The following is a 21711-nucleotide window of genomic DNA, read 5'->3' on the forward strand; positions in this document are numbered from 1 at the left end:
CCAATAACCAAGGGAAGGTCATTCTGGCCTTGGAAAAGAACAAATGTTAAAAGATGCAAGGAAAACAAATGTTGTCTCCCTTCCAGGCTGGTGCAACTGTCAAAGTTTGGGGTCTGACTACTGAAAAAAACCTTCATTCCCAGGCCGTTGGGTTCTTCTGTTAGGAGGTGAGCTTTGACGTGATGACAAGTTGGGGGATGCACTTCAGAGCAATCTTGGTTATTGAAGGACACCCAGATTCATTGTTGGGTGTCTGGTGGCAGAGGTAATTCTTTCCTGTTCAGTAAATGGGGTGCCAAAGTCAAGAACAGGTAGAAACTGCAACACCATCGACATTGACAAAGTGACCTTCCATCAATTGCAAAAGGCAACTTTCCTTGGAACAGCTGACATCCTGCGACGATAGTTTTAAGACATTTCAAACAACATTTGCCTATCTCGGGTCCTTGAGAAGGACTCAACGGGTGGATAAAAATGCCAAATCCAATCTAAACAACTGGCTGGCGGTGTGACCAACCATAATAATTGGCATTGACAAAATCGCCATCGGTCAATTGCAAATGGCAGCTGACATCCTGCAAGGAGACCTTTAACGCCATCAAATAATAACATCCGCCCATCTCAAGTCCTTGGATGGATAAAATTGCCAAATCCAATCTAAACATCCATTTGACTGTGCAACCCACCAACCATAATTTATTAAATTATGGTGGTGTAGGGTTTCTTGCCTAAGCAGACTAGAAGACCTCCAAGGTCCCTTCCAACTCGGCTATTCTATTCTATTCTATTCTATTCTATTCTATTCTATTCTATTCTATTCTATTCTATTCTATTCTATTCTATTCTATTCTATTCTATTCTATCCTATCCTATCCTACCCTACCCTACCCTACCCTACCCTACCCTACCCTACCCTACCCTACCCTACCTTACCCTACCCATCCTATCCTATCCTATCCTATCCTATCCTATCCTATCCTATCCTATCCTATCCTATCCTATCCTATCCTATCCTATTCTAAATGTATATGATGCCCAATTCCCAAAGACCTATCAAATTATTATCAATCTGCTGGCAAGTGTTGCCTATTGTTATGTTTATTGGTCTGGATTTGGCTCCAGTGCTGGAATTTCTTTTTCTGTCGTGGCCACTTCACTCTGGGGAAGTGTGATCTACTCCCAATTCAATTTGCATCATGGAGTTAATTTGTAAATCTAATCAGCTCAATTCAGATAATTGGAGCTGATTCGGATAATCGGTATGGTTAAAAAATACAGTATGTCTAAGGGCAGAAGACTGTTGAAGTCAAGAATCCATCCTGCTTTGATGCCCTGTATGCTTCAGGGTGACTCAGTTAGGAGACGTGATTAAAAGGAGTGATTTGATCACATTGCCTCTGAAAAGTAACTTTAGATAAAGCTGATTATGCCGATCAGATCCAGTCTCTCTTTCAAGAGTTCTTGGGGTACTTTAAAGGCTAACAACATTTATCAAAACGCCCACCCTTCTGGGGGGGGGGGGAAATAAGTAACCAGGTGTGTCTATTAATATGCATCTTAAGAAAATGAACAGAAGCCACATTAATTTATATTCTAATTTTTTTTTCATCATGCAGACTTCAAATTTTATTTTATTCTAAACATGTATCTGAGAATAGTGTTCCAATATTTGAGGGGCTGCCACAGAGAGGAGGAAGGGGGTCAAGCTATTCTCCAAAGCACCTGAAGGGCAGACAAGGAATAATGGATGGAAACTGAACAAGGAGAAATTCAACCTGGAAATAAGGAGATTTTTTTTGACAGTGAGAACAATCAACCCATGGAACAGAAGTTGCCTTCGGAAGTTGTGGGAGCTTCATCACTGGAGGCTTTCAAGAAGAGACTGGACTGTCATCTGTCAGAAATGGTGTAGGGTCTCCTGCTTGGGCGGGGGGTTGGACTAGATGACCTACAAGGTCCCTTCCATCTATATATCTGTTAACCCTGTATATCTGTAACCGCACTGCAAAATTTGGGAAAGAACTCATTTATCCAAAAGATGGAGATTCAGGTCACATCACATCAGAATTGCCAAGGGGGGAAAAAAAAACTTTTGCAAGAAAATCCCTTTTTTAATATCAGTCCCTGGTGAAGGGAGGAAACCAAGGAAGGTAGTGGAAAATAAATAAATATGAACCTGTCTCCAAGCAATCTTTGTTTGCAGCAGAGATTTATTCCCATGTTAAGATTGCAAAACTTAATTCAAACGTTATTCCATGGAACTTAAGAGCCTAGGGACGTCTACGTTTGTAAGAAGAGTCGGGTTCTCAACAGGAAATCTATCTTAAAGTTCAAGAAGTCTTTGGAGAAAGTTTTAAGTAGGACAACGATCACCTCTTGCCTTTGATATTGAGATGGACGTTCAGGACACAACTGCTGAGGGGTAATGGGAGTTGTAGTCTTGCCTGTCCAAAGGGCACCCCAGGAAACTTGTGTTCCGATGCCTTCTAGACTACAGAAAAGGTTAATTTGTGCCGTGATCCTCTTTCGCCTGGAATTTTCAATAGGAACCCAAGGAGAAGCTGTGTGTTGTGGTTCGCCAGCTGCCAGCGGAGCTGGCAGCAGACTTGGACGATGAGGAGGTTGGGGAGGACTTTGGGCCAGTCCTGGAGTCTGGGGAAGGCTCTGATGAGAGCTCCGCGTCAGAAGCAAAGACAGGGCAGTGAAGCATAAGCAGATAGAGCCTCTTCAGCCAAAGAGATTGTAGAAAAAAAATGCTTTAAAAAGCCTCTGATGATCCCAGCTGAGCTGCGCAATCATCAGCTGTGGCATGTGTGCCATACAGAGGTGGGTTTCAGCAGGTTCTGACCAGTTCTGGAGAACCGGTAGTGGAAATTTTGAGTAGTTCGGAGAACTGGTAGTAAAAATTCTGACTGGCCCCGCCCCCCATCTATTCTCTGCCTCCCAAGTCCCAGCTGATCGGGAGGAAATGGGGATTTTGCAGTATCCTTCCCCTGGAGTGGGGTGGGAATGGAGATTTTACAGTCTCGTTCCCATGCCAGGCCCACCAAGCCACGCCCACCAAGCCATGCCACGCCCACCAAGCCACACCCACAGAACCGGTAGTAAAAAAATTTGAAACCCACCACTGATGCCAAAGGTTCACCATCACGGTGATAAAAAGTTATCACCAGCCTTGGCAAAAAGCACTTTTAAATGTCTGCAGGACTTTTATTTTTTAATGTCCTCGGCATTACCCTCAGAAATTTTATTGTGTGACAAATGTACACACTTACAACAGCTACAGTCATTCAAGCCTAGCCATTAAGCTTTTTTGACATGTACCAAAATGATCTCTCTCGCGCTCTAAACACCGATGATTAAGAATTGTGTAATGTGTTATAATGAATTCACAATATTTATGGAAAGATGCTTTCTCCCCACATTTTCGTATTTCTGACCTTGTCATATGCTTCTGATTAAGTACAGACATCTATGTGGAGAAAACACCCACCACTGAGTTTGGAGAACAAATTGTCTAAACATAAATTACGTAAAATGAAAGTATTATTGTCATTTATCTAGATAAATACTAAATAATACTAAAATGGAATGGAAGAAAACATATATGAAAGAAAAACTTATAAGAAGGGTGGGGAGGTGCAGTTAAATAAAGAATGTTTTTTGGATGTTTTAAAAAAAGAAACTAGGTAATTTTATTTGCATTATAAACGGGAGGCGGAATTCTCCGTTCAGAGGAAGAGTTTCTCTGTGGTTTTTAAACTTGTCCAAAAATTGGGGCTATTAATTAGCTTTTGGGTGTAAATCAGGGGTGAAATGCTCCCGGTTCGGACCGGATCACCTGATCCGGTAGCGATGGCGGCAGGTGGTTCCGAGAACTGGTAGCAAAAATCCCTGCCCCCCCCCAATGCCCAGCTGAGCCGCACAATCATCAGAGGCTTTTTTTTTTAATTTTTAAAAGCATTTTTTCTATAACCTCTTCGGCCAAAAAAATGCTTTTAAAAGTAAAAAATAAGCCTCTGATGATCGTGCGGCTCAGCTGGGATCATCAGAGGCTTTTAAAAGCATTTTTTTTTTACAACCTCTTCAGCCGAAGAGGTTGATGTGGATCTTCTGTCCCAAGGATCGGCCCATAGATTTCCACTGCTCTCCTCTCCTCTGCCTTCTTCACATCTGCAAGTCAGGCACTGGACCCAGCTGTTCCTCCTCTTGCTCATCAGCCACCTCCAGACCTGGGGGCTGTTGACTCTCCATCTGAGGGCTGATGGACGGCCCAGGCTCTGCTTCTGTCCCTCTCTCTCTCTGCCATCTCCATTCCCACTTCCGCCTTGGAGCTCTCAGGTTGCCTTTTTTTAATTTTTTTATTTATTTATTTATATGCCGCCCTTCTCCAGAGACTCAGGGCGGCTTACAATGTGTTAAGCAATAGCCTTCATACTTTTGTATATTTTATACAAAGTCAGCTTATTGCCCCCACAAACTGGGTCCTCATTTAACCTACCTTAGAAAGGATGGAAGGCTGAGTCAACCTTGAGCCTGGTGAGATTCGAACCTGCAGTAATTGCAGGCAGCTGGTGTTAATCACAATGCTTTTAGTCTGCTGAGCTATCAGGCCTTGATGCTGATCCTGACTCCCATGCCTCCTCCTCCTCTGATTCGGTTGCTGGAGGGGCAGGCAGCCGACAGGCCACAACACTCCCAGGATCACGTGATCGTCATTTGGGACCTTGCCAGCTGGCTTCAGAGAAGCATTCAATGGGGGAAGCTAGGTTCACTTAACAACTGCATGATTCGCTTAACAACTGCAGCAAAAAGGATTGTAAAATCGGGCACGATTCCCTCAACAACCACTTGCTTAACAACAGAAATTTTGGTCCTAACTGTGGTTGTAACATCCGCTGTGTCTCTGTCTTTGTCTATATCTGCATGTCTTTATATAGTATTGGGTTTTTTTTTTTTTTAATATGGCTATTCCAAGTTTATATTATCCAGATGGCAAATTTTAATTTCTTTTTAGATGTGTGTAGCCTGAGCAAGCCTTTTAGCATATTTGATTTAATACTGTCTTTTAGCCATTTTTCTTTTCTATTTTGTCTGTACGTGCTTATCCTGGCAATGTCAATGTAATTTTGGATATTTTTGAATGTTTGAATAGCAATTATCTCGTGCGGGTTAATGACCCAAATGAAGTGAAGTAAGTAAGTAAGGTTAATTTTGGAATGAAATTCTAATTCAAGAAATGGCAAGACAACAGATGTTCGCTAACTCAAGCTATTTTACAGCACTGGAAAGCAAAAGAAAAAAAACCCCAGCAAATAAATGTAAAACTGACGGAAATGCACAGGTAGCCCTTGAATTAGGATTGGGACCAGAATTCCTGTTGCTAAGCAAGGAGGTCTTTAAGTGAGACTTGCCTGATTTTATCTTTTTTGCAACAGTTACTAAGTGAAACAGCTGGTAGTTAAGCAAATCCAGCTTTCCCCCGTTGACTTCGCTTGTTAGAAATTGCCTGGGAAGGTCACAAGTGGAGATCGCATGACTTCAGGATGCTGCAACCTGTCAGTGTATGAGAGTTCATGAATTGGAATAGACATGGTAACAGGTCAGTCAACGTGACCCAGATGGCTCGAAGCCTGGGCGTGGCTTAGCTTGACTGATTTGTATATAAGAGTTGCTTTGTCCTTGTGATATAGCCTCTGTATTATATAGCTTCTGACTGATTCTGTGCTTCTGGATTCTGAGTTCTGCTGCATGGGTATGGTATACATGCATCATGCTTTATATTGTTGTATACCAAGAAATTTCTTTTATAAATGAATCCTGCTGAATTCTTTACTTGTGTGCTGGCTGGATTGCTGCAAACTCTAACACAACCATTGGAAATACATCGGTTGCCCAAATCACATGACCAAATCACATGACCAAGGGATTGTATCAGGGTTGGGATTCAAAAATTTTACCAGTTCTCTGCCTAGTTGCTGGGTGGGTGTAGCCATGGTGGGTGTGGCCTACTCGGCCTCCTGCACCACGGTGATGGGGGGCATTTTTGCCCTCCCCAAGCTCCGGAGGCTTTCCTTGAGCCTCCGGGATGGCGAAAACGGCCTCCCCGTGCTCCAGAGGCTGTCCCGAGGCTAGTAACGGGCCCGTTTCTGCACTTCTGGAACTTCTGGGAGGCCCATTTTTTGACCTCCCCAGGCTCTGGAGGCTTTCCTTGAGCCCCTGGGAGGGTGAAAACGGCCTCCCCCAGGCTCCGTACGCCAGAAATGGGCCCATTTCTGGACTTACAGAAATTCCAGGAGACCCGTTTTTTGCCCTCCCAGAGCCTCCACACACATCCTGCACTTACCTGGAATCCAAAACGGGCCACGTGGAGACTCCTGGGAAGGGCGGGGCAGTGTGGGCGGGGCCAGCCAGTCCTTGCAACTACCGGTTCAGCGAACCAGATGTAAAATTAGCATCTGGTTCACCTGAACCAGTCCAAACGGGCTGAATCCCATCCCTAGATTGTATATGTGAGGACCAGTGGTGGGATTCAAATAATTTAACAACCGGTTCTCTGCCTTAATGATTTCTTCCAACAACCAGTTCACCAAACTGCTCAGAAAGTTAACAACCGGTCCTCCTGAAATGGTACGAACCGGCTGAATCCCACCACTGGTGAGGACCACCCTTAAAGTCACTTCTTACAGTAACTTCAAACGGCCATTAAACAAATGGTAGCAAGCCAAGGACTACCTGTATTATCAACACACCGCATTTAATCCGGTATTAACAAAGTCATTAAAGAATCTTCCGTGTGTCAGGAAGACATTCACCTTGTGAATGGAGTTGATTTCATCACAAGACAATGGACACATTTCTACAAAAAAAAAAAAAAAAAAGCTTCAGAGATGAGAAATTTCAAATTAAACCTTGATTCTATAATATCGATTTGACGCTCTGAGTTTTGTGTAGCGATTGGGGAGTTTATAATTACAATGTTTGAAAACGATCAAGAACTTAATGTCGGCGTCTCAGAACTGACATAGAAAAGGGAGGAGAAGCCTGAACTTTTGCCTGCTAAATCCCTTTGAAGATTCTGTCTCCTCGGAGATGGGAGAGGGGGGAGACATTCCTGTGACCTGACGAAGAAGGAATCAGGAAAGTGACTTGGAAGATAGCCAATGAGAAGCAGAGAATTGGGGATCGGAAAGGGAGGGATTGGGAGGCAAAGGTCAGTACTGACCGCAAAAAGAGTCAGGATCAGATTGCTGTGCTCGAATAAAGAGAAAATTTCCTTAAAGATCGGCAGTTTGGAAGTTCATTTATTTTGAGATAGCATCGAAGCCTGACACTTAAACGATGATACTGCCAGCCTAGGATTACATAATTTCTTGTGGTTTGATTTTTTTGCTTTCTCCCTTTGTAGCTCCTCTCAGTGAGCTGTTGGACAGCATTACTTGGTCTGTTATGTGAACGCTTGGGTGGTTTTAGGAGTGGGGAACTTTTAGTGGGTGGGGGTGTGTTTGGGGATTGTTATGGGTGTTGGGCCTGGTCTCTGGGTGTTAAGTGAATCTTGTTGTATGGGTATACTGTGTATACACGTACAATGACAATAAAGTTGTTATTATTATATGTGGTAGACTGCGAACATGCGTGGAAAGGCATGCTCACATTTTCAGTGCGCGGCGAACCGGTGGTAAAATTATATGAAAATTACCTCTGAACATAAGCCGTATCTCGAGTATACTTAAGACTGTGACATTCAAAGCCTCGGAAGTACTATATAAAACAAGCACACTTTAGAGTAATTTGGGGCCTGTTCTGATTTGGGTGGAAAGATTTTTGTTTTTCTTCTTTTACCCGAGCTCCTTAATTAGACTGATTCCCTCTTTCCTATGTATAATTAAAAAGAAATGCATGTATGTTGAAGGCAGTAATTTTTATGTGTGTGTAAGTTGTGATTAAGCATAGGCTACGGCTGCCTGGTCTCTTGTGTAAAGGCAGAAGGTAATTAAGGCTTGCTATTTCCCTGGAATAAAATTTGCTGCTATTCTTTATAAAGAAGTTAGAAAGAAACGGACTGGATGCGGAGAACTTTATCCAAATGTTTCGTCTTGATCTCTTAGAACTTCGTCTTCTTATCCACAGAGTGTCTGCCTAACAATCAGTGTTTTCTTTAAAAAAAAAACACCCCAAAACTACTAAACAAAACAGGAACTGCAACCATTTGAAAGAGGTTTTGTGAAGATCCCATTGAAGCTGCTTCTTTTTTTTTTTTTTAAATTTGATTTATATGCCACCCATCTCCCGAGACTCAGGGCGGCTTACAATGCGTTAAGCAATAGCCTTCATACTTTTGTATATTTATACAAAGTCAGCTTATTGCCCCCACAAACTGGGTCCTCATTTCACCTACCTTAGAAAGGATGGAAGGCTGAGTCAACCTTGAGCCTTGGCAAGATTCGAACCAGCAGTAATTGCAGGCAGCTGTGTTAATAACAGGGTGCTTAGACCACTGTACTATCAAGGCTCTTCTTTCTTCCAGATGCAACCCTCGTGAAGCTCCATTGATGGAGCCGCGATTTTTCAATTAAACATGGTTATGATGTGGTTATTAAACACGGTTATGATGCGGTGGCTCGGTGGCTAAGATGCTGAGCTTGTCGATCGAAAGGTTAGCAGTTCAGCGGTTTGAATCCCTAGTACTGCGTAACGGGGTGAGCTCCCGTTACTTGTCCCAGCTTCTGCTAACCTAGCAGTTGGAAAGCACATAAAAATATGCAAGTAGAAAAATAGGGATCCCCTTTGGTGGGAAGGTAACAGCGTTCCGTGCGCCTTTGGCGTTGAGTCATGACAGCCACGCGACCACGGAGACGTCTTCGGACAGCGCTGGCTCTTTGGCTTTGAAACGGAGATGAGCATCGCCCCCTAGAGTCAGGAACGACTGGCACATATGTGCGAGGAGAACCTTTACTTTTACCTATGATGGAGAAAGGGGACCAAATCTGCATTCCCAGGGACATGGTAGCCAAAGATGTATTTGTAGAAGAAGCAAAGGAAGGGGAAGGAAAAAACTGAGCCTGCAGGCCTGGCCACAAAATCCCAATAAAAGGCTTTTTCTTTGAGTTCCGTTTCCCTTGGCAACGGTTAGGCGAGTGTCTTGCATAACCTCACCTAAACGCTAATGGTTTTTCTTCTTCTTCTTCTTTTTTTTGCCCCTCTATCGTTCTTCTCCGTTTTCCTTTCTCTTTATTCTATGCCTCCCATGGAATAAAGATTAATGAGTTGATATGTGCCAAGTGTCAGCGGAAGGTAGAGTGTAAGTGCTAAGTGTTATTAAGAGGGCAAAAGTGAGAAGTTTAAATGAATCACAGATGTGGATAGGCAATTGTAGCTTTCCTCCCTGGAGAACAACCACGGAGATTTGGATAAGGCCCCTGAGACGAATATTTTAATATTAATGCCGGATGCATCATAAGTGCAATTCTTATTTCAGGAGGAAGAATTCCCCAAAGGAATGCTTCTGAAATATTCAATACTCTTGGATTTACTACGATTGGGAGTGTCTTTCCTGATGGTTGAATGGCTTCCTCATCAACAGCAATCGCCCGTTTGGTCCCCTTGGGAGAATCTCAACAGAGATTAGGATCAACGAAACTTTGGGGGAACAGGGAGGGGAGGCGGTCCAGTTATTTTAAAGGAGTTATCATTCTTTGGACAGTTAGACTTTATTTACTATTTGTTTATGTCTTAAATTTATTTGGGGGCTACTCTAATGTTGGAAGAAATATCCATCTGGTTCAGTTCCAAGCCGGGAGAAAGGCACTGGGGACAAAATGGAGGCTGGAGGCTGATTGGAAAGTGTGTCCCATTTATTGTGTGCAGCAGCAGCTGCCAAAAAAGCCAATACAGTTCTAGGCTTCATAAGCAGAGGGATAGAATCAAGATCTAAAAGTGTTAATATTACTTTATAAGGCCTTGGTAAGGCCACACTTGGAAGACTGCATCCAGTTTTGGTCACCATGGTGTAAAAAAGTTGTGGAGCCACAAAGAAGAGAGATTCAAGCTATTCTCCATTTCTCATCCAGGGAAATATAATATTCTGCCTTCTTAATATTTCTCAAAATATTTCATTCTTCCAGGAGAGGAGTTCCTAATTCATTCCTAACCAATGGGACAGGTAGCACTCCCTGACTTCTTGTATGGAATGGAATGGAATAGTGCAGTGTAGTGTAGTGCAGTAGAATAGAATAGAATAGAATAGAATAGAATAGAATAGAATAGAATAGAATAGAATAGAATAGAATAGAATAGAATAGAATAGAATAGAGGTAAAGGTAAAGGTAAAGGTTCCCCTCGCACATATGTGCTAGTCTTTCCCGACTCTAGGGGGCGGTGCTCATCCCCGGTTCAAAGCCAGAGAGCCAGCGTTGTCCGAAGACGTCTCTGTGGTCATGTGGCCGGCATGATTCAATGCCAAAGGCACACGGAACGCTGTTCCCTTCCCACCAAAGGGGGTCCCTATTTTCTACTTGCATTTTTTACCTGCTTTCGAACTGCTAGGTTGGCAGAAACTGGAACAAGGAACGGGAGCTCACCCCGTTACGCGGCACTAGGGATTCGAACCGCTGAACTGCCAACCTTTCGATCGACAAGCTCAGCTTCTTAGCCACTGAGCCACCATGTCCCCTAGAATAGAATAGAATTTTATTGGCCAAGTGTGATTGGACACACAAGGAATTTGTCTTGGTGCATATGCTCTCAGTGTACATAAAATAAAAGATATAGATATAGATATAAATATAGATAGATAGATGGATAGATGGATAGATGGATAGATGGATAGATATAGATAAATAGATATAGATAGATATAGATAGATATAGATAGATATAGATAGATATAGATAGATATACATAGATACACAACCGCCCCCTCCCCTCCAAGATTCCCCTCCATTTATTTACATGTCACATGCAAACTGTTAACCTAAATACAGATGGATAGTAGACTGTGTTCTCAAGAGTTTGGGATTGCTGTGGTAATAATAAGCATACTTGAAAATGCAAAATCGCAGCAAGGAAAGTTTCATTAAGATAGCTTTCCCTTGCAATTATGGAGAGATTTTCAGAAGCATGCTGTGAAGCAGCTTTCCTCCGCACACCTCCCCTGCTCCAAGCAACTTAAAGGCACAGGGGAGGCTCATTCATCATTTGCCAGGAAAGTGGGAACAGATTGCTCCTGGAGCACAGCCTCCAAAAGATAAGCAAGCCACACAACCGATGACCTTTTTGGCCAATCCAACCTTGACATGATGGTTGATGAAGTTCTGGAAGTCAAACTGCAAATCCGGGGACCATCCACACGACAGAGGATTTGCTCAATCGAGGCACGTGGGCCTTTTCATAGACCAGCATTGATTAGAGAAGTTAAGACTCTGGAAAGAGTGCAGAGAAGAGCGGCAAGAATGATTAGGGCAGTGCTTCTCAACCTTGGAAGCTTGAAGATGGGTGGACTTCAACTCCCAGAATCCCCCAGCCAGCGCTGCTAACGGGCATCTCCAGTGGTGGGATTCAGCCGGTTCTGTCTGGTTCGGGCGAAACGGTAGCAGAGATTGTGGTAGGCCCCGTTCACCTGCCCAGAAGTAATGCTGTCCTATTTGGCCACATTTTGAAGGCCATGCACATGCGCGGAAAGCGCACATGCAAGCAAAGAGCATGCGCGGAAAGCCAAGCATATGTGGAAGGTGGTGTGTGCACGCGCGCTCACATTTGTGAACCGGTAGGGAAGGTAAGTGAATCCCAACTCTGGGCATCTCCCTTCTTGACCACATCACAAATGACACCATTCAACAACATTTTGGTGTGGCACCAATTATAGAGAAGATGAGAGAAAGCCGGCTCCGCTGGTAGGGACCTATCCTGAGAGCAGCACTTTTCACCGTTGCCAAGACTGCGTACCAATTAGAAGTCAATGGCCGGCAACCCTGAGGGCATCCAAAACAGAGATGGCAAGACAACATCAACAAAGATATGCCAGCTATGGGCCCTGGAGATGCAGCTGACCATGCAAAGTGGCGCTCGATGAACCGAAAAGCAGATCCTGCACCTGTGGGAATATGCTAGGAGGAGGAGGAGGAGGAGGAGGAGGAGGAGGAGGAGGAGGAAGAAGAAGAAGAAGAAGAAGAAGAAGAAGAAGAAGAAGAAGAAGAAGAAGAAGAAGAAGAAGAAGAAGAAGAAGAAGAAGAAACAAGCAAAAGAAGAAGAAGAAACAAGCAGCAGAAGAAGAAGAAACAAGAAGAAGAAGAAGAAAGAAGCAAAAGAAGAAGCAGAAACAGAAGAAGGAGGAGGAGGAAAAGCAGAAGAAGAAGAAACAAGCAAAAGAAGAAGAAGAAACAGAAGCAGAAGCAGAAGAAGAAGAAGAAGAAAGAAGCAAAAGAAGAAGAAGCAGAAACAAGAAGGAGGAGGAGGAGAAAAGAAGAAGAAACAGAAGAAGAAGAAACAGAAGCAGCAGCAGAAGAAGAAGCAAAAACAGAAGAAGGAGGAGGAGGAGGAGGGGAAGAAGAAGAAGAAACAAGCAAAAGAAGAAGAAACAGAAGCAGAAGCAGAAGAAGAAGAAACAGAAGAAGAAGAATAAAGAAGCAAAAGAAGAAGAAGCAGAAACAGAAGAAGGAGGAGGAGGAGAAGAAGAAGAAACAAGCAAAAGAAGAAGAAGAAACAAGAAGAAGAAGAAGAGGAAGAAAGAAGGAGGAGGAGGAGGAGGAGGAGGAGGAGGAGGAGGAGGAGGAGGAGAGTAACACATACAAAGAATGGTTGCAGGAGTTGGGTATGGCTAGTCTAATCAAAAGAAGGACTAGGGGAAACATGATATCACCGTTCCAATATTTGAGGGGCTCCTACAAAGACGAGGCCATCAAACTATTTTCCAAAGCACCAAAAGGCAGGACAAGAAACAATGGATGGAGACTAACCAAGGAGAGAAGCAACCTAGAACTAAGGAGAAATTTCCTAACGGTGACAGCAATCAACCAATGGGACAACGTGCCTTCAGAAGTTGTGAGTGCTCCATCACTGGAGGCTTTCAAAAAAGGGACTGGATAACCATTTATCTGAAATAGTATAGGATCTCCGGCTCAAGCAGGGGGTTGGACTAGAAAACCTCTAAAGTCCCTTCCAACTCTGTTATTCTATGTTCTATTTTTTTCAGCATGTGAATTTTCTTAATACATGAAAAAGTGAAAAAAAATATTTAAACTTTCTAGAAATACAAAAAGGAAGAAGCTTCAATCAAATAATGAAAATTAATCTATGCATCATAGACTAATAGGTAGTTATCTTCTAAATATCTGATGTGCTCTGAATGAATGAGAAAGTCATCAAAATATTAAAGATTTCTAAAAGCGTAAAAAATTCAACCGAAATATAAGATGCTATTTCCTGCAACAGCCCAGGAAATGCATCAAATTTATTGCTTGAGTAGCAAATGCGCATTTCAAATCTGAATTTAATTTTTTTTTTTAAATTGCTAGGTTTGCGTATAATATCTTCTTTTTTACTCTCATAGGTATGGATAATAATAATTGTGTTGGTGCTGCAATAATTGTTTTAATTCCGTGCAAAATAAAATGATTTAATAAAGATATCTGCATGGAAAGGTTTTAGTGCCAGACTAAATAAAGTACTTTCTTTCATTCATGTTATTAATTCATAATTTAAAACAAAAATTTCTCCTGGAGAGTCCAGTTAATTACAGATCTGCAGTGAGTATGAAGGAAAACCCTAATTTCTTCTGCACTCTACTTTTAACCTGGAGAAAAAGCATATGATTTGTTCTTCCAATGAGGTGTTTACTCATTTCATTTAATATCTGGGAATTGCCTTAAACCACATAAAATTTCTGTTCAGCTTGATTCTTTATGGCTTCATGCACATATAAAATCAAATAAACTAAACTAACTATATAGTATACATATTTTTTTGACAATATAACCCTTTCCTTTTCCTTTTCCTTTTCCTTTCCTTTCCTTTCCTTTCCTTTCTCCTTTCCTTTCCTTTCCTTCTCCTTTCCTTTCCTTTCCTTTCCGTCCCCTTCCCCTTCCCCTTCCCTTCCTTTCCCTTCCTCCTTCCTCCTTCCTCCTTTCCTTTCCTTTCCTTTCCTTTCCTTTCCTTTCCTTTCCTTTCCTTTCCTTTCCTTTCCTTTCCTTTCCTTTCCTTTCCTTTCCTTTCTTTTCCTGTCCTGTCCTTTCCTTTCCCTTCCCTTCCCTTCCCTTCCCTTCCCTTCCCTTCCTTCCCTTCCCTTCCTTCCCTTCCCTTCCCTTCCCTTCCCTTCCCTTCCCCTTCCCTTCTTCCTTCCTCCTTCCTTTCCTTTCCTTTCCTTTCCTTTCCTTTCCTTTCCTTTCCTTTCCTTTCCTTTCCTTTCCTTTCCTTTCCTTTCCTTTCCTTCCCTTCCCTTCCCTTCCCTTCCCTTCCCTTCCCTTCCCCTCCCCTCCCCTCCCCTCCCCTCCCCTTCCTCTCAGCCGAGTAACATGAACCTAGTTCAATGGAGCATGGCTAATCAATCACACTAACCCCACATTGTCAATCTCCTCCACCTGTGAGACTTTCCCAAACTGTCCCATTGATTTTGGGCTTCTACTGACCATCCTATCCCCTACCTGTTTTATAGACCTGCGCGGTGTAAACAAGCGGATAGAATTTGCATTAAAACCCATCATGCGGGCATGCCAAGGCTCCGTTTTCCAGTCAACGATTTAATGTTGGTAGAACAGATTTTGGCAGGGCTGCTCAGCTGTTTAATCGCCACCATCAGTCAGACCTTTTCCAGTTCCTCTGCCAACACGGAGTTATATTTTTTCCCTTCTCCAATACTGTGACTATTGTTTGAGTCAAACAGCAGCTGTTGGTAAGAATGTCTAAGACAGTGTTTCTCAACCTTGGAAGCTTGAAGATGGGTGGACTTCAACTCCCAGAATCCCCCAGCCAGGGCTGGGGGATTCTGGGAGTTGAAGTCCACCCATCTTCAAGCTTCCAAGGTTGAGAAACACTGGTCTAAGAAATAGTGTAGAGTGTAGAGAGTGCATTTAAAACCTCCAAGCCGAGACGGTAGATAGATAGTTAGATAGATAGATAGATAGATAGATAGATAGATAGATAGATAGATAGATAGAGACAGATCTCTGAGAGATAGAGATAGAGATGATATAGATAAAGATAAAGATATAGATATATATCTCCTCTTTATTTAATGCTGTAAGTAAGAGGAAGCCACTGCAATTCTGAATGTTTAAAGTTTAAAGCTGGGGTACCAGGAAAAGATCTGGTAAAAAGATGGAAAATGGATATTTAGGAAGGTAAGGATTGAATAATGGAGTAACAGAGTTGGAAGGGACCTTCGAGGTCTTCTAGTCCAACCCCCTGCTTAGGCAGGAAACCCTACACCACTTCAGACAAATGGTTATCCAACCTCTTCTTAAAAACTTCCAGTGTTGGAGCATCCACAACTTCTGGAGGCAAGTTGTTCCACTGATTCATTGTTCTAACTGTCACGAAATTTCTCCTTATTTCTAAATTGCTTCTCTCCTTGATGAGTTTCCACCCGTTGCTTCTTGTCCTGCCCTCAGGTGCTTTGGAGAATAGTTTGACTCCCTCTTCTTTGTGGCAGCCCCTGAGATATTGGAACACTGCTATCATGTCACCCCTGGTCCTTCTTTTCATAAGACTAGACTTATCCAGTTCCAGCAACCGTTCTTCATATGTTTGAGCCTCCGGTTCCCTAATCCTCTTTGTTGCTCTTCTCTGCACTCTTTCCAGAGTCTCCACATCCTTTTTTTACATTTACATTCTAACGGAATGTGATCTCTGCATTTATATAACATTGATTGATTGATTGATTATGTGTCATCAAGTGGCTGTTGACCTTTCTCAACCACTTATATTTTTTGTATGACAATCTGTCCTTAACTTGGTCCTTCAAGTCTTCCAATGGCCTAAGATCCCAAAGAAATAAACCGTCTAATGGCTTAATAGGATGCCTGGGGTCATGGAACACACAAACACAGATTTCTTCTCTTCCCACCACAACCTGAACCACAAACCACACTACCACAGTTAGAGTCAACCCTAACTTAACAACTGCAGTGACCCAGGAGTGAGATTCAGCCGGTTCAGACTAGTTCGAGCGAACCGGATGCTAATTTTACATCTGGTTCGCCGAACCGGTAGTTGCAAGGACTGGCTGGCCCCGCCCACCCCACCCTGCCCCTCTCAGGAGTCTCCACATGGCCCGTTTTGGACGTGAGATAAGTGCAGGGCCCGCGTGGAGGCTCTCGGAGGGCGAAAAATGGGCCTCCTGAAAGTTCTGGAAGTCCAAAAATGGGCCCGTTTCTGGCCTCCGGAGGGCCTCTGGAGCCCGGGGAAGGCTGTTTTCGCCCACCTGGAGGCTCAAGGAAAGCCTCCGGAGCCTGGGGAGGGCAAAAAAACGGGCCTACCGGAAGTACCAGAAGTCTGGAATTGTGCTAGCGCATGTGCTAGTCCATGTGGAAGATCTTGAGAAGTTCTCCCCTGTCCTGTTAGAGGCTCGGTTTTGTCAAGTCCAACTCCTGCCCTCGACTCCACCTTCAAAAGTTCCTTTTACTTATGCAAGCTTTCCAAAGTTTCCCCCGTCCTGAGTCACCATTTTATTTCAGGTGCCCCTTCTGCGAGCGTTGCTGGCATGAATTTTAAAGAAAAGCCACTTGGGGATTAACCTATTGAGCAAAATACTATCTTTGGTGCGCATGCTAATAGCGTGTCACAGCTCTTTTGTTCTTGTTCCTAACTTCTTCGTCTTTTGCCGATCCTACACTATAATCAGTCCTCCCCTCTCTTTTCATCCTTATCTGCCGTATTATTATTATTATTATTATATAAAGTCATATTGGTTCTTTTTTTATTAGAGGAAGGAAATCAGTGGTGTGATGAATTAAGGCAAGGAGCTAAAAAGGCTAATCTGTACTTCCCTCCTTCATTCCCATAACCACGTTCTACCCAAGTAAAGACATTTTTCCCTCTCCCCCTTGATTTCGTGGTTTACTCCTACATTTTCAAGGAAGCAGTCAAGTTTTGGCAAGTCCTCGAGTTACTGCAGTTCATTTAGTGACCGTTCAAAGTTACAACGGCACTGGAAAAAGGGACTGCTTTTCACACTTACAACCGTTGAGAATCCCTGTGGTCACGTGATCCAAATTCAACGCTTGACAACTGACTCCCTGTGGTCACGTGATCCCCTTTTGCGAACTTCTGGCAAACAAAGTCCACGGGGAAGCCAGATTCACATAACAACTGTTTTGGATGCACTTACCTCGCATCCAAAATGGGCCACGTGGAGACTCCTGAGAGGGGCGGGGTGGGGTGGGTGGGGCCAGCCAATCCTTGCAACTACCGGTTCGGTGAACCAGATGTAAAATTAGCATCCGGTTCGCTCGAACCAGTCCGAACCGGCTGAATGAACTTAACGACTGCAGTGATTCACTTAACAATGGAGGCAAGAAAGGTCGTAAGATGGGGGCAAAACTCACTTAACAAATGTCTCGCTTAACGACAGAAACGTTGGGTTCGATTGTGGTCGTAAGTCGAGGACTACCTGTATATTACCATTTACATTGCACTTTAATTCCTGCTTAGTATTTATTTGCTGATTTTTGAAATGATGTTTGTCTTGTTGAATCTGGGAAGGGAATGGAAAGATTGTAAATTGAATTTCCTATAGTTTGAGGCCCTTAAGTTATATATATATAAAAAGTAAGCAAACAGACAGCCAAAATGACAAAAACCAGAAACTGCCAATTTCAAAGTTTCCTCAAATGAAATGAAGCTTGTGTTAAAAACAAGAACCGACTGAAATTCATTTCTTTTTTCTTCCCCCCCCCCCCATTTCTTTATCCTGGAGCAACAGAATAAAAGAAAGATAATTTGCTTTACTTCTGGTAACTTAATCATAGCTTTGAGGTTCTCATAATTGGTTTGCTATCAGAGAGGCCGACCCTAAGGATACTTCCTTGTTACCACTAATTATGACTGAAACTTTTTGTCAAATTAATAGTTTGAATTTTAATTCATGTTTTCCTTGGGATTTTTGAAACATGTAAAATAAATATAATGTGTTTTAAGGGCATCATTTCTTAGACTTTTCTAAGCAGAATATAAAAATTCTTTCCTTCCTTCCTTCCTTCCTTCCTTCCTTCCTTCCTTCCTTCCTTCCTTCCTTCCTTCCTTCTCTCCCTCCCTCCCTCCTTCCTCCCTTCCTCCCTTCCTCCTCCCTCCCTTCCTTCTTTCAATCTCAATATTCTTCTTCCCGCTCCTTCCTTCCTTCCTTCCTTCCTTCCTTCCTTCCTTCCTTCCTTCCTTCCTTCCTTCCTCCCTCCCTCCCTCCCTCCCTCCCTCCCTCCCTCCCTCCCCTCTTTCACTCTCAATATTCTTCCTTCCTTCCTTCCTTCCTTCCTTCCTTCCTTCCTTCCTTCCTTCCTTCCTTCCTTCCTTCCCTCCCTCCCTCCCTCCCTCTTTCACTCTCAATATTCTTCCTTCCTTCCTTCCTTCCTTCCTTCCTTCCTTCCTTCCTTCCTTCCTTCCTTCCTTCCTTCCTTCCTCCCTCCCTCCCTCCCTCCCTCCCTCCCTCCCTCCCTCCCTTGCATCACTGTTTGCTTTGGTGGCAGTAGCGCCTCAGACAGAAGGTCCCTACAGAGAGTGGTCAGGACAACTGAGAAGATAATAGGAAGCTCGCTCCCCGTTATTCAGGATACTGCTTATAAGCGCTACGTGCTTGGAGCATTGTTAGAGACCCCACACACCCACTTCATGGCCTGTTTTTGTTGCTCCCTTCTGGGAGGAGGTTTCGAAGTATCTATAGCAGGATTGCTAGATTCTGGAACAGCTTTGTTCCTTATGCCATCCATCTGGTAAATTCACAGGATTCTTTCCCCCCCGCCATGTATATGTATACATTTGAATTACACTGTGATGTTTCTCTGTGTCATATATGTGTTTGTAGGTGGGTATATGCATAACCGCCAACTTTTGAGAGCTGACAGCAATGAAATTTAATTTTAATGTATGCTGATTAGTGTATATTTTAAAGTGACAGCAAAAGATTCTATTCTATTCTATTCTATTCTATTCTATTCTATTCTATTCTATTCTATTCTATTCTATTCTATTCTATTCTATTCTATTCTATTCTATTTGCTATGCTATGCTATGCTATCCGATCCCCATCCCCATCCCCATCCCCATCGCCATCCCCATCGCCATCGCCATCCCTATTCTATTCTATTCTATTCTATTCTATTCTATTCTATTCTATTCTATTCTATTCTATTTGCTATGCTATGCTATGCTATCCGATCCCCATCCCCATCCCCATCCCCATCCCCATCCCCATCCCCATCCCCATCCCCATCCCCATCCCCATCCCCATCCCTATTCTATTCTATTCTATTCTATTCTATTCTATTCTATTCTATTCTATTCTATTCTATTCTATTCTATTCTATTCTATTCTATTCTATTCTATTCATTCTTTCCTTTATTCTGTTCCATTCCATTCCATCCCATCCTATCCCATCCCATCCCATCCCAAATACAACTGGTATCAAACTTGGTGCTGATGATTGACTAGCGCGTGGGTGATCAATGTAGCTGAAAATTGTCTGTATCCAGGCAATTTAATCATTTTTGGCTTTGATTAATGGGATCTTTTGGGCTGGCAACTGGAAGCATTGATTACGGTGATAAGTTCCACATTTGTCACTTTGAGGCAACTTTTAACACCAGCCACTAATTTCCCATTACTTGGGCACTTTAACAAGCCATTCAAGGGGCTTCATCTCAGGCAGATATTTGAATGGTTTCTGTTTTTTTTTTATAGAAAACCAGGGATAACAGGGTAGAGTTTAAGGAGGACCTGCTATTTCAAGCACCCAGCCTGGCAGGAAGGAGGGATCAAGTGTGGGGATAGCCTGGAATCACTGCACAAAACCGCATACTTCCTCCAAAACCACTTGGAGGAAGGATAGACTTCCTCCAAGTTCCTCCATGTTATCTAATTGTTCCCAAGAGAAGGCTGCCAGACTGGGAGATTCCTGTATTATAGGCAGAACACAATAAAGTAGTTAGCTCAAACTCTGTACATGTGGATCTGGTTGTTTACACCTGACATGTATGTTATTATTGATATCTCTGACTCTTTTCTCCATGGTAGAAACATTCAGATCAGGATTTCCAATCCTGTAACAAAAAAAGTTCTAAATTAGGGTAGTAGGGAATACTACTAGTAGCAAGGAGAGGCATTCATCCATGTAATTATTTTTTGCAAATCACTCTACACATATGGCTTACAGCTTAACATGGACTACATATAACACATTACAATAAATAAAAAAATTATCATGCTTATATAGCAATCGTCGTAATAAGAAGCCACCACCCACACAAATTCAGTAATAAAAGGCCTTATAAAATCATAACAAATGCAGATTTAAAAAGATGAGTGTTTAATTGTTAATCTTGGAATATGAGGAATGACATCCGAGCTGGGCATCAGATGAAGTCACAAGATGTAATGGCATGTTGGATTGACCTTGAGAAACAGGAAGAAGAGCTGCAGATTAGAGAGTGTTCAGATCAGCAGCAGCTGAATCTGCAGAAGGATTGAGGGAATAGCAACGGTACCAATCAGAGCTGCTTCAATCTGTCTATCTGTTTTAAAAATAAATGAATTGTTGTTGTTAGTTGCAAAGTCGTGTCCGACCCATGGTGACCCCATGGACAACATTCCTCCAGGCCTTCCTGTCCTCCACCATCCCCCGGAGTTCATTTAAGCTCACGCCGACTGCTTCAGTGACTCCATCCAGCCACCTCATTCTCTGCCATCCCATTCTTCTTTTGCCCTCAATCGTTCCCAGCATTAGGCTCTTCTCCAGCGAGTCCTTCCTTCTCATTAGGTGGCCAAAATATTTGAGTTTCCTCTTCAGGATCTAGCCTTCTAAAGAGCGATCAGGGTTGATCTCCTCTAGGACTGATCGGTTGGATCGTCTTGCAATCCAAGGGACTCGCAAGAGTCTTCTCCAGCACCATTGTTCAAAGGCGTCAATTCTTTGGCGCTCAGCCTTCCTTTTATTATTATTTTTTATTATTATTTTTTATTATAAACTAAAAACAAAAGACAATAACAAAACAAAATCACATACATACGTTTGAGGTTGGTTCAACCCCCATATACATACAGTTCCTAAGTAACGTTACATATCATCATACTATAGCTTCAATTAAATTTATCATATTTCATCTTGCACTTATTAGTCTTCTTGTATCTAATATTACCTTACCACTACCGAGACATAAGATCAAGATTCATTTCTCCTATTCCCAGAGATTCCCTGGTTCACCTGATCTGTTCAGCCTTTATTTCCTACTCCAAGATACGACCCCAATATAACTCCAAAGGTGGCAAAATTTTTTGCTGCAGTTGTGGCTGAAAAAAAACGGGGGAAGAGATGGGTAACCCCTACGGCAGAGGATCACTAGTACTGACAGTACAGATTGTATCTGAGGCAGTAGATGGTGTACTGTCGCATGATCTATTTATATTTGTAAAATATACTCCCCTTCTATGTGTATTTTAATTTGGTCTTTGACCGCAATAAAAGCTTACTTACTTACTTACCTTATATATATTTAGCTTACTATTTTCAACTCT

The sequence above is a fragment of the Pituophis catenifer genome, unplaced genomic scaffold, assembly GCF_029215685.1.
Source record: "Pituophis catenifer annectens isolate HBS135680 unplaced genomic scaffold, rPitCat1.0.hap2 SCAF_16, whole genome shotgun sequence".
NCBI lineage: Eukaryota > Metazoa > Chordata > Lepidosauria > Squamata > Colubridae > Pituophis > Pituophis catenifer.